The 13,234-nt window shown below is 38.5% G+C and overlaps 2 long non-coding RNA genes across 3 annotated transcripts in view; one reads left to right on the plus strand and one right to left on the minus strand.

The window, feature by feature from the left end:
- The window catches only part of LOC121083633, a 14,791-nt gene continuing 1,557 nt past the window's right edge, over positions 1 to 13,234 (minus strand). Inside the window, exons 2-3 of the long non-coding RNA XR_005826434.1 lie at positions 1,329 to 1,331; positions 1 to 33 (exon numbers count right to left, since the gene is read on the minus strand). This is a non-coding gene — a long non-coding RNA (uncharacterized LOC121083633). The remainder of the gene's footprint in view (positions 34 to 1,328; positions 1,332 to 13,234) is intronic.
- LOC121083632 overlaps positions 11,240 to 13,234 on the plus strand; it is a 27,961-nt gene continuing 25,966 nt past the window's right edge. For both annotated transcript variants that reach the window (XR_005826432.1, XR_005826433.1), the window contains exon 1: positions 11,240 to 11,295. This is a non-coding gene — a long non-coding RNA (uncharacterized LOC121083632). The remainder of the gene's footprint in view (positions 11,296 to 13,234) is intronic.

The raw sequence follows: 13,234 nt of genomic DNA on the forward strand, positions 1-13,234 counted from the left end.
TTCTTTCATTCTAACAATGCCTGGTGGATTCTTCTTCAGCATCTGAAAAGGTGCCCACACATGCTTTAAATGGCAACATTTCAAAATCACCAATTACATACACAGGGTGGTTTCCTTCCCCACGTTTAATACATCAGACACTTGGTACATTTTGGAGATACAAGCGACACATGAAAGTTGCTTTTTCCCTTGCTCTACAGACTTGGGCTAAATCTATGCTAATGTGTCTACACTGGGATGTTTTCCACCCACTCAGAAGATGCCTGAAGGTCATATATGGACCCTCTGATTTCTGAAATACATACTGTTTGCTAAACATATTTTTCTTATTATATGCTACTTATTTCAGTTACATTCCACAACAATTGCCCCTTGAGGTTAACACATACAACAAGAATCACCTACTTAAAGTAACTTGAATTTTGAAGGCTCCTAGCAGCAGTTTCCACCTGACCTTATGCTCCTATCTGTATGATCAGTTCCTCTCAAAGCTGTGCTTTTCCCTTCCAAACAGCCATATTTTAACCCTGCATCTGAAAATAATGCAAACAGAAAGGTAAGGAACAAGCAACCCCTCAGCTCTTCTTTAGTAGGGTCATCATACCCATCGTGGAAATCACATGCAGTGGTATTTGTAGCTCTAGTTCATGCTGGGGGGAGGCTTGTATTAATATATTAAGTATAAATAAGAGTGTTCTAATTATTCAAAATAAAGATGAGATACAGAATTCCAATGTATCAATCTTTTGACATTAATACATGCATCAGGAAAAGTATATGTACTTGACTAAGGGAAAAATTAAAGTTCCTCTAAGAACATTACATGTACAGATTTTTTTTAGGATACCTTCTAGCTAAAATCTGTAATGCCTACTTATGCTACTCATGTTTCATAGAGTACCCTGTAATTGTGGAGGCTGGTTGTTTTACTGGGGGACGTTTCCAGCATCTGCAATGAATGACAAAATCAACACAGGGCAGGATCCTGGAAACAGCCTTGCAAAGTCAGAGAAAAATGTATCAGTGACTGAGGAACAACTCATCCAGCTTTAGCAGCCAGGCACGGGCATGGCTATAGTGCAGCAGGGCTGTAGCTCAGCTTAGATAGTATCACGAGTGACAAAAATTTTGCCAGAAAATCTGGAAATCCTGTTTGACCTCATGCATCAAGACTATGCTACTATTGATGCAGGCATTTCAAACTTTTCATGTTGTCATGCACAATATGGTCAAAATGTTGCTTGCATGCTCCCTGCTGTTGATGCTACTGTGAGATGTAAGTCAGGTCAGGGAGAGCCAGCAAACCACTCCAAGCCACAATATGATACCTGCTATCATGTTAGTTACTGAGCAATTGTGAAGGTCTGACTAATGCAAAAGTTTCACTCATACATTTGTGTTATCTCAAGCATGAGATAAGGTTCCCTATATTCCCTGAGAAGCAGTAAGATGCAAATTCTGTTAAGCCTTTCTCTATCAGATCATTTATAACATACTCTTCCGAGTGGATTTTTCTAGTTTCTAATATGGGGTTGACCTAAAGGTACAGACTTCCTTTCAGCAGGGGGACTTTTAGGGCATCACTCCATTACATAGCTGTTTATTTGCATGAACCTTATAAAAAAATATAAGGTTTACCCTTTATCTTTGTGCCAAACTTGACTCAGTTAAGCCAGTCCTTTCAGCGGCTACCTGAAAGAAGACTCAAGGAAGGAGGAGCTGACATACAGTTTGACTACAGCAGCTCCATCCCAAAAAAACCTACCAAAACTGCCCCCTAACTTGCAGGCACTGTCTGGTTTAGATCATGATGCTCTGAATTAGCTCATTAGTGTGTGGGACGCAGTGACACCGAGCCCAGTGCTGCAGCTGAGATGCTGCTTTCCTGCCCCAGAGAGATTACTGGCATCCCAGTATCAGAGCAACTGGTTGAAATTTTATGGCTCATGTTATTAAGGAGGCAAGATTTATGGCTTTGGCACATGAAAGAGAGCACATGGGAGCCTAATAGGTTACTGTCTCTTAGATGAGATGTATATTCTGGATGGTAACTGCCCGTGTGCATGCTCCTAATCTGTCCAAATTGCAAGGTAACGTGACTTAGCTTAAACCTCTTTCAATGAAGTTTAAGCTTCAGCCCATTACATCACTTTTAGGGTGGGCCAAGAGCACATCCCACAACTGTTCCTGTGGCTCACAGTTGCGGATAATTTGTTAAAACATGGCAATGCAGCTGTGGAGCTGAGAGTCTGCAGCCTGTGATCTAACAGTTCCTTCCAGCCGCAAAGCCGATGTATAATCTCCAAACAGACAATGAAAAGGGAAATGGATAATGGAACAACAGGGTGAAGAGCAACGGTTTGCCAGTGTCACAGCTTTACCCTTACATTTTTATTTTTTTATGGATGACTGAGGTTGGTTTTGGTTGTTCATGTTTGTTTTGGGGTTTCTTTTTGTTTGTTTGTTTGGTTTTTTTCAGCAGGAGTCAGTTTTTAAAACGTTTTTGCTAGGCAGCATGAGCTCCTAATGTAGCTGCACATTATCTGATTTAATTACCATTAGCATCTCTTTTGCTTGGTTGAGGCTTTTGCTTGCCTTCACCAAGGCTGTTCAAGCAAGGGTTAAAATGTACCTAAAATGCATCTGGTCGGCACTCCCAGGCTAGCTCAGTTTCAAATTGATTTAGTTAAACCAAAGCAAGTTTTCTGATCTTCACAAGCTTTTAACTAATTGAATATATATGTTACTGAGACTTTCCAGTCTTATTTCTACCGAATGTTTTTACAGATAGAGCCACACTTTCTACAGCCAAAGGATTCAACAAGATGATATAAAATGATATTTGGCAATACTTTTTCCCATTTTTCTAAATAGAATGTCACCTTGGGACATGAAGGCAGCAAATATACTCTGAACACTAATAGACCCTAATTCAGTCCCTTCATTCTTTTTTTACGCACTCAAAGCATCTATACTGGATTTAAGGGGTTGCAGACACAGCTAATATCTTCATGGGAGGGTAGGTATGGTCTGAGTGAACTGTCAAGAGATTCAGCTTCAACACGGGAATAGCTTAGATCTGCTCAGATGAATCATTGTTGTAGTTAATCTTCCCACACACTTTTCCCCTTCCTTACAAACATCCCTGCGTATTAATACTGGCTAAAAAAAGTTATGCTTAATCCATAGATGAGAAACAGTCACAAGTTTTAAAGTTTGTAGTATTTTATTAAAAAAAATAAATAATCCAGATGTGTGGATGTATCTACGGAGGACACAGTGAAAATATTTAACTGTAAAACATAATGAACAAAAATAACATGATCATCTTCTGTGTTTTATTCAGAGCTTAGCATCTACAAACGTTCATCAGAAGATAACTGTCTTCTACCCAATTATACTAACTATATAGAGAGAGAAAAGAAAAAAGAAATCCCATCATTAGACATTTCCAAATCAATGAAGACAAATTTAAGCAGGATTCATTACTCCTGCAGTTCTGTGCCTCACTCCTGCGTAGAGAAGAGAAAGACAATGTATCTGACCGATGATGCAAATTTAGATGTGATCAACCACGCAGAGACGAGAAGAATGGGAAGCATCTGGTGAACCTTACTGATGTGGGGCTTTTGGGGGAACAATGTGAAATTAAAGAAACAGGTTGAATCTGGAAAGTGGTATCCTACTGAGCATCATCTCAACAGAAGAAAATTTGCACAATGGGCAGCTAACTGTCTATACAACTCATTCTGCCATGCAAAATGTCCCATAAAATTTAATAGGGCTAAAAGAAATGGAAATCTCTAGAAGAGATTAAGACAAAATTAAAGCAGAAGACTTTAAGACAAAAAGATTGAATAATCTCCTTTACACAAAATACTTAATGACTGAGATCCTTTCTGTGCAATTTTAAGTTGGTCAAAGGAATTGAATAAAGATTATATACTTCAAAAAAGATTTCTGTAAGGAAGCTTAACTTTCTGTAAGAAGGTAAATGTTCTCTTGTTGCAGTCCATACTTGATTTCCAGGGGGGTTAAAAGAACACAATTGTTAAAAGAACTGAAAATGTAATTGTTTGGCTTTGCAAAGTGATTAGATGTAGCTCACGTATACAATGTAGTTACATTGTGTGAGCAAAGCCTTGCATATGCAGCATTTACAGAACACACAGAGAGAAATCAAAATTGCATTCTATGCCTTTAACACCCTACCAGGCAAACACAGATAACTACAGTAAACAGGGCAAAGTCAAAGGTTTGGCTGGTGAGGTTATTAGACAGGGAAGGTTGCAAGCGTAAATGGGATGAATATTGCTGCAGTCACCTATTTCATTAAACAGGATAAATCAATCCCCCTGCGTCTCTCCTGGAGCCCATCAGCTGGCTTCTTGGTAATCTTTTCTTTTTTTTTTTTTCTTTTGGCATGATGTGTCTTCCTAAGCTATTTGCCCAACTGCAGGAAGGGTGTAGAAATGGACCCACCACTTTTATGATAACAACAAATATTTTACAGAAACTGTTCTTACTCTCTGTTTTGTTGCAATCATATTTAGAGTGTAGAACTATTGAACTAGGAAATCAAAATAATTCACGAGATATCAAGTCTCTCATATTGTAACATTTATTACATTATTATTACATTTATTTCCCTTGAAGTAACATGAGTAACTTCTCTGTTTCTATTAATATCACGTTCGTTACTTTCAGGTTCATCTATTTTCTACAAATTGAAAACCCCACCATTAACACTAAAATTATTAAATGTCTCCTGCTTTAATTTGTCTCAATCTGGAAGGGAATTTGGTTAGCCGTAGAAGTACTGCGTACTGCTATACTAGAGTCACCCATAAGGAGAAAAAGCAGCAAAGCAAAACAAGGGGATACCAATAATCTACAGACTGTAGTTCTAATTCCTACCAAAAATAGTAGGACTTTGAAAACAGTGATAGGAAAAAGAAAGATTAGGAGAAGCAGCAATTACTGCAGCATTGTGGCTTTTTTCTGAATGGACTTCAGACCAACTCATGGCACTCACACTTATCAGCTGTGTAAGTCAAAATATCTGCAATATTAGTCTCCAGCTGAGAAGGCAGAAGAGACAGGTGCAAAATTAGTAAGGCCTGATAATATGAGTAGTGCCAGAAATGAATGACATTCTGCATACTTTGTGTGATTTGCCCAGCTAATTATATTGGCATTCAATAGCACTATCTAGTTAAGGACCTGTCAACATTTCTTCCAGAAAATCTTATTTGCAGGATTTTATAACACAGCTGTAATGAAATCAATTCAAGGCTGAATCTTGACACACACAGCTAAGTATTTAAGAGGTATTGGTTTCTATCAAAAAACAGACAAATTGCACTCGGCATTTAAAGAGTCAACACTGGCCAACACAACAAGGTTAGAATAACAGAGCATTTCTTTCTATTTACAGCAGGATAAAACTGCATTAACTCAGCTATCCTATTGTAGTTTTTAATGGATGAAATCATCAGGTAAATAAAATAGGTTTTCTATATGCCATTTTTTATTTATATGATAAGTAAATATCCTTTATATATAAATATATATATATATACATATATGTAAATACATTTTTCCTGGATGCAGGTAAATGAATTTATCTAGATCATTCTTCATTCTCCTGCCCTTTCCCTTCTCCCCATCTCCTCCCTTATCATGGCTTTAATTTTTCAAATATAATAACAAAACATGCTGTGTGAAGTGCTGGTTAATGCGCTAGCAAAATGATAGTGAAGTTAGGCTCACAAAGTTAAATTTCAAAATTCATGCCTGCTGATAAAAAAGTCTTAGCCTGGAAGAAAACACCAAGCGCAGACCGTATCATCCTCTTGTTCCTACCAATCTGTTCAAATCTACATCTATAAGCACTTAAGGCAAATGCCAAGCATAGGAAAAAGCAAGTGGAAACAGCAATGTTTCAAGCACGTGATAATGAAGAGCTAGGAAAGAAAATGTTAGCTAGCTTAGTAACAGGTGCTGTCCCTGTGCTGCTTTACATTTCAGCAGCTTAACTCTTAATTTGTCTCTCACTGATACTTATGCTATTTATCGAACAAATTCGTATTTCTGTATGCTTAGGAAATATATTAGTTGCATTATTCATGGCAAGCAAAGCAAGAGAGCCTTGTTACTCTGGTGTTTAGTATCAATCACCAGAAGAAAAAAGATAACATTTTTTACATGATTATGAAGTGACAGTCAGTGATGTCTGCTTATCTATATTCATGCTTGTTTCTAACAATGTATTTTTCAGTGATTCTATTATTTACTTTCATGATATTTTTGAGTGTAAATGCACTCCTGTTTAATTTTCCATGGCAGTGATTTCCAGTGCCAGGAATTTATTCACTTTACTAGGAAATGAATTTAAGATATCATGCTTTGAACTCTTGCTTTGGAGAGACAGCAAGACCCCTTTCCATCTGGACTGCTCCTTGCAGTATGTGAAACACAATCGCATTGTGGCAAAGAAAAACAGTCTTAATTCTTATATTCAGCTTCATGCAATGGCAGAAATGGAAAGGCACCTCAGGTATTAATTCCCAGAACAGCATTTACAAGTTACCTTTCTCAGTAGATGGTAATTGCTAGAGTTGAATGGAAGTATTACATGTTTTTGACAAATCACATTTAAAATATTTCTTTTTCATGGACTCACTGACTTTTCAATGACAGGAAATCCAAAACAGACTTCACTTTCAAAGCTGAAAAACTATTTCCTCTTTTTTTTTTTTTTTTTTTTTTTTTTTCCCCTGGTTTGTTCTTTTATAAAGGAAGTATGTGGAAGGATTCTCAGACACAACCAAGAAGTCAAAACCTCAACCTTGAATGGTGTCACCTTTAAGAAAGCAATGCTACCACCTTAAATTAATAAAACTCTAATTCCAGGATCTGAATGTAACCTTTTCTCTTAGTTTCTAAAAATTGAACCAACAACATAAATGCCTCATTCTTGCAAATTTCATTAAGGTTTTTGAATGATTTTATCTCTTCAGAAAGTGTTTCTCAGATGTTCCATCAGTTTCACCCCCTGGGCCCCTGGAGATTGAAGAGCTAATTTTTATTTGCACTTTCAGCAAGGCTTGTACTGTTCTCCTGGCATCATAGTCATGAAGTCTTATTACAATTCTTATTCTCTTCACCGAGATTATCCCAATGGTCCCCAATGGGCGGGTAATGAATGATAATACACTCAGGTTGCAGCCAGCCTGTGCATGTATATATACATATTTAGAAGACTGCTTGCAGTACAGAAGATTTAATAACATTCACATTGCTCTGGCTTCTTTGACCCATGACCTTGAGAAGAAGTTACCTTCAAAATCGTATTCCTAACTCTTCCCATCTCTGTTCTTCCGCAACTTCTGCTCTAGCATGCAGAAACATGAGATGTTCAAAGTCAAGGTTGATGAAAAATGTTAGAGGTTTTCAATCCAAGTAGCTGTAATGCCTCAAAGAGTGATACAATACCCACCTATAAATGTCTTTAACACTTTTTCAGCGAATGAAGCACATTTGCATAAAAATTGAAGGCATTTTGGCTAGAGTTTCTGCAGAATAGGTATGATTTATTGCCTAGGCTGTAGTCTAGCTGAAGAAAAAGTCATGTGAATGCCTTTAATTTTCATAATCCCCGAAATTTATAAACAAAGTATTTTTACAAATATGAAAATAATCTGAAATAAAAGCTAGCAATAGTAGACAGTTTACATGACTGTTTTCTTCGAATTAGGTATGTTCAAAAATTGCCAAGTAGCTAAAGCTGTGATACAGATATTAGCATTTTTGACTTCCTCTTTCTGTATGGTCCTGTTCCCACCTATAAACTGTCTTTTACCATTCCTGCAGCTGTGCATGAAGGACCACTAGGGGGAATAAACATTATTTTTGTTTGAGCAGGAGGTTCCTGAACTGTTGCCTACTGTCTCTTGCCTGAGACAGGATACAGGGCTTGAGGGACAGGTGGTTCAATCCCATATGCTCATTCTTACAATGACATAACTTGGCTGGAAAATTATTCAGTGAACCATTCTGGGTAAAGGAGGCTTGTGGGGGGTCGTGCAAGGGATTTTGTTTATATGTGCTCCCCTGATGCAGCTGTATCAGCAGAAGCATTAGGGTGGGGAGGAGGAGAATCAGTGATGAGAGGAAGAGGAGGAGAGTGAAAGGGTGTGAGGGTATAGAAAAGTCTTAATCTATTGTGGTCCTGATGACATTATCTCATGTACCTTCAACATTAAGTCACAGCTTCATCATATAAGAAGCTTTATGGCCAAAAAATTATAGCCTTAGTCCATCCCAGGTCTGCTACATCTTCATGTTTCTGTACCACAGTAAAGCACTTTTGTCCCACATGTCACCATCTGTGATGGTAACGATAACGATATGATAATGATAATAAATGATATAGCTTTTAGAAAACAAACCAAGGTAAAGCATTTTTGCTGGGCTTTTTGTTTTGTATTGTTTGGTTTGGTTTGGGTTTCGGCTTATTACCACTAAATAGGAAGCATGGTTGGGTTCCTACTCAGAGCAGCCCCACAGTAGTTTGGCACAGCTGAGAGGATGACATGCCTCATTGAGCACATGGGGAATACTTTAAGCTCATACTAAGATAAAACCCTTTGCAAGGTGAAATTATGGCTCCTGACATGTACATCTACCCTTGAACAACCCCATTTACTTCTGTAATTAAAACCACATTCACCAGCTGCTTTACAAGTTGTCAGAAGATTTCCAGTTCACAGAAGCAGCCAAAGAACTTTTGTTTAATTGGGTAGGAGTCATGTCTATCTCTGTAAAAGATAACGGAAAATCATAGCTTTTGATTACTAAAAACACAAGATAAATTTTACTTGATAACTGCCCTGTCCCTCCAACTTCTGACTCCATAGTGACTGGCTTTTTGCATTCAGGCATCAGTTAACTGAAGAGCAAATAGTAAAGAAGCATTTGGCAACTTTCAGTTATTGTGTACGCTGATAATGCCTGTTAGCCAGAGCTATGATGGTTTGGCTTGTACGAGCTGTGTTTGAATTCAGACCTGACCTACAAGCACAACTTTGGAGACAAAGCAGGGAATTCACCTCATGCAACTTCAGGACTAAAATTTAGTAGCAGAGTAGGACATCTGCAAGGTTTTACTGTTGCACTGAGGGGTTAAGATCACTCTACTCAGTGAAGATGTAGAGCTGAATTAGGTTGCTCAAGCTTTCTTCTGCGATTTGAAATGTACTAGGGCACTGAGAGTGTACACCAAGGACTGGTGGAGGTAACACATAGCTTGTGGAAGATTTATGTCTGCTGGATGAGTAGCTGGGAGTCTAATGAGACTCTCAAGGAGATCACAGACAGTGTGAGATCTCCCCACGGGGAGCCGAATGAGCCCTTTAATGTACACATAGGTATCTACAAGCAGCAATACAAGTATATTTGTTTTAAGCTGGGACTGAGCCACACCCTAGATTTCTGCAAGGGAAATACCTATGTATGAAGTATGAACATACCGGGACTTGTCTAAGTCCTAACTTCAAAACACAGGGACAACATGCCAGTAGGCTTCACCAAGGTCCAGACTGAAAACTAGGTCATACTCAAAGTATAAATACAATCATCATAGAATTGTTTAGGTTGGAAAAGACCTTTAAGAATCTATTTCATATGTGGTACTGAATTTGTCTTAGAAATTTTCCAATTTTGGTAAACTTTTTGGTGACTATTGTGTAGAGGCAGATCAAAATCCTTCCTCTGCAAGAGGAGTGAAAGCTGTTTCCTGTGCACAAAGCCCAAGAAAGGCCTGTGCACTACCTTATTAACCACTAAAAATTTTGAATTAGGGGTTTAAAATGTGACTCTATTGCCTGGGTCTTGTTCAGGCTGGTGTACGGAGTTAAGGAGTCAAACAGAAAGGAGGAAAACTCAGTCAGTGAAGAGCTCCTTCTTAAGCACTAAGATTCTTGGCTACTCCTATACAATAAAAAATGACTTAAAATCCTTATAACAGATGTCTTGTCTGTTCACTGCTCCCGTAAAACAATACCTCCTTAAAAGCAGTTCACAACCATTCTCTTTCACTCAGTTATATTCCATTCCACTAAGATCAGTGACAAAATTTTTGCAGCTTTTAGAAGCAGAATTAGCACAATCTAAAGATATCTCCTCTCATTTCTCTCTGGTCCAGCAACACAAACCTATTATGAAGTTTTTAAAAAACATTTCTCATTCTGGTCTAAATACTTTAGCCATGATATCACAGCTCTTAAAACAGAACAGGCTCAACATTATTCCCTCCTTGCACACAAAAGCTGTAGTATATTCATCATTGCACTTGAGTCATTTCTTGGTACCTATTATTTAAACATTCTGTTCTTTGGCCACTCTATTCTTCATGCAATCAAGAAACCCTTTGCTAACACAATATCCATGGTTTTATATAACCAAGCCCTATTCAGATGAGCCAACATATTAGACCTCTTTTACTGCAGCTGCAGTAAACTGGATACAGAATGCAAAACACTGGCCAAGACACTGAAAAAAGACTATTTTGAGTGTCCAACTTGACACACAAGGATCTAAAATTTGAGAGGACTGGTGGATGCTTTTTTGAAAGATGGACACTCTTTAAGACATCCCAGGCTGAATATCAGATGCAACTTGTCAGATCCTTTTTGTATTTCATGGTAGTTATGATGTTGTGTGAACTCCAGAGCATTTAGATAATATCTGAACATCTCATATATTCAAGTACATTTCAACTGATAGTGCATTTTACAAAAGCTTACCAGACACTTCATTTAGTAAGACATGGCCTTACTAAAGCTGAGTCTAATTTCAGACATTGCACAAAATGAAGGGCTCATATACAAGAAGCTGGGGCTGAGCAGTGGTAGGAGAAGGAAGGGGATGGATTGTATAAAAAGGACCCAGCAGTAATAGTCCTCTTTCTGATTGTGTTAAGAGTTAACCATCTGCTTGTTTTCTCTGAATTGTGTTTTGGGGGAACTGACCCAGTTACTGTCCCTAACCACAGGCCTGTTGTTGTGCATGTGAAAATAGGGACAGGAACTGATTCTGTCACCATGGGAGACATCCAGATTTCTGATAGCAAAAGTTTTGGATTTGGGTGAGCTTTTTTTTTTTTTTGCTTTTTTTTTTTTTTTTTTTTACCTTATACATTTTGTATGTGATGCTTCCTTTTCCTACATAGGTGGGGAGGACTTGTAATGGATGAAGAAACTCCTAACATGAGCACTTGAAGGATTACATATGGTAACATTGAGAAATGTAGTTTACAGCTTCCCTATGATCTTTGTAATCTTTTCAGCAAAATCCCTGGAAAATAGTTGCTCCATTGGCGATATGGAAGAATCAGTTCTTGCGTTACTGGTTCAGATCACGAAGATATATCAGATGCCTTGTAGTTTGTGGGTTTGATTTACTGTCTTTAGGACTGTGGTCTAGGCACCTTTTTATACCTTACTGGTCCAAACAGTATTTTTTCCCTAGTCACACAATCCTTAAAAGACTAGATGGCTAGATTACTCCTAAGATAAATGCAGTAAGGGAATAAGCCTAGTTTTCCTTTAGGTCCAAAATATGTGTCATCTGGTTAGGGCAATGAATGGAACTAATTAAACAGTGATGGACTATGCATGACCAGGTCTAAACGCCAGGATGCTAGGCTGCAAAATGAATCAGAGAATTAGGGAAAGACAATCTCTATGACCTAGGAAGAAAAGATGGTCTTGTTTTGTCCAGTGCAAGCTATGTGTGGCCACGAGTTGTACTGTATCTGACTATTCCTGCCTTCGTGCAATGCTGGAAGATCTGCTGTGCGGGAATCACCCTTGTTAATAGCTATGTCTCACCACTGCCTCAATGGATGAGATGCTGTATGCAAAGACACAGCACCTGCCTTAAAATGTAATTAGAGAATGAGCAAGTGGAACGAGAGGTGAGCGCCACAGACAGATTTTGCTGTGCTAGTCCCTGATCCATTTTTCTTCCCTGCTCATGTTGGAAGCCCGGTATCATCTGTCTGGATATTTACTGCACTAATAGTTGTCTTTACACATCATGTAAGAAACAGCAGGTGTCAGGTCATGGGTTGCCCTGGGCTGTATGCCTAAGAGTTCAAAGCACATGTGTGAAGATGTTATGAGACGCCACCATGCTTTCTCACAGACAACTGAGCTGCCAGAAGATGGCACTTTGTTCCTGGACACAACATGCCCACCCAGCTTCTCCCCTCCAGCAGAAAGCTGACTTCATGAAACAGAGGAATTGGGAGCTGCATTCAGGAACCACTCTGACAGACCTCACTGGCCTCATTCTTTTGGCGTTTTAGTTTGAAAGCAACAAAATTTAGTTTCATCCAGTCTCTCTCCACCCGCTTCTCACTAAATAGCTAAGTTCAAAGCAGAGTTTCTAGAGCTTAAGTGTTTCTATCTCAACGCACCGTGAATGGCACTAGTGCAGACCTCCAGCAGCTTCTAACCCATGGTAGTACTGACACGCCTAGGGGCAGAAGCCATGCACTAGCACAACTGCTCCAGCACACCATGATCTACAGCTCACACTGCACCAGGCAGTGCCCACTAACTTGTCTTACTGGTAGCTGTTACTTTGGGAACCACATCACATTTAGCAGAACTAGCCTTCAGTTTGGTGTATTCCTGTGGGATCTTCTGGGTTCAACTGTCTTGGGCAATTAATAGAAAATATTTTTGTTTCTTCTACTATACATAAACACTTTTTCTCCTGATTACCACTTTCTCCTGCTCTGTCAGGGTTTTTACCATAGCATAGCCTGTGTCTCCAGCCTATTCAGAAAACCTTGAGAACATCTTTACTCCCATAAAACAAGGCCAAAGTTTCCTTTTTTGTTTGTTAGTATTGACATAGGCTTTGTGATTTTCTGTAATGAAGAAAACAAGCTAATAACTGCACGTTGAGAAATCATCTCTGGAGGTATTCATAGGAAGCTTAGTTTGATATCATGTCAGTACCTCATGGCTGCTCTATCTTTAATTTTGGGCTTTTATCAAAATCTAAGGTGGTATCTAGTACAATGTATAGTTATACACACTGGTCTGTTGATGAAAATCTTTCACATTAGCTATGAATGTCTATTATAATGTTCACTACTTCAAGGAATAGGTGTGTCATCTGTCTATAGGGCTGACATAGAAGTGGTGGCCATAAATAT

The sequence above is a fragment of the Falco naumanni genome, chromosome 2 (genome assembly GCF_017639655.2).
Source record: "Falco naumanni isolate bFalNau1 chromosome 2, bFalNau1.pat, whole genome shotgun sequence".
Classification (NCBI taxonomy): domain Eukaryota; kingdom Metazoa; phylum Chordata; class Aves; order Falconiformes; family Falconidae; genus Falco; species Falco naumanni.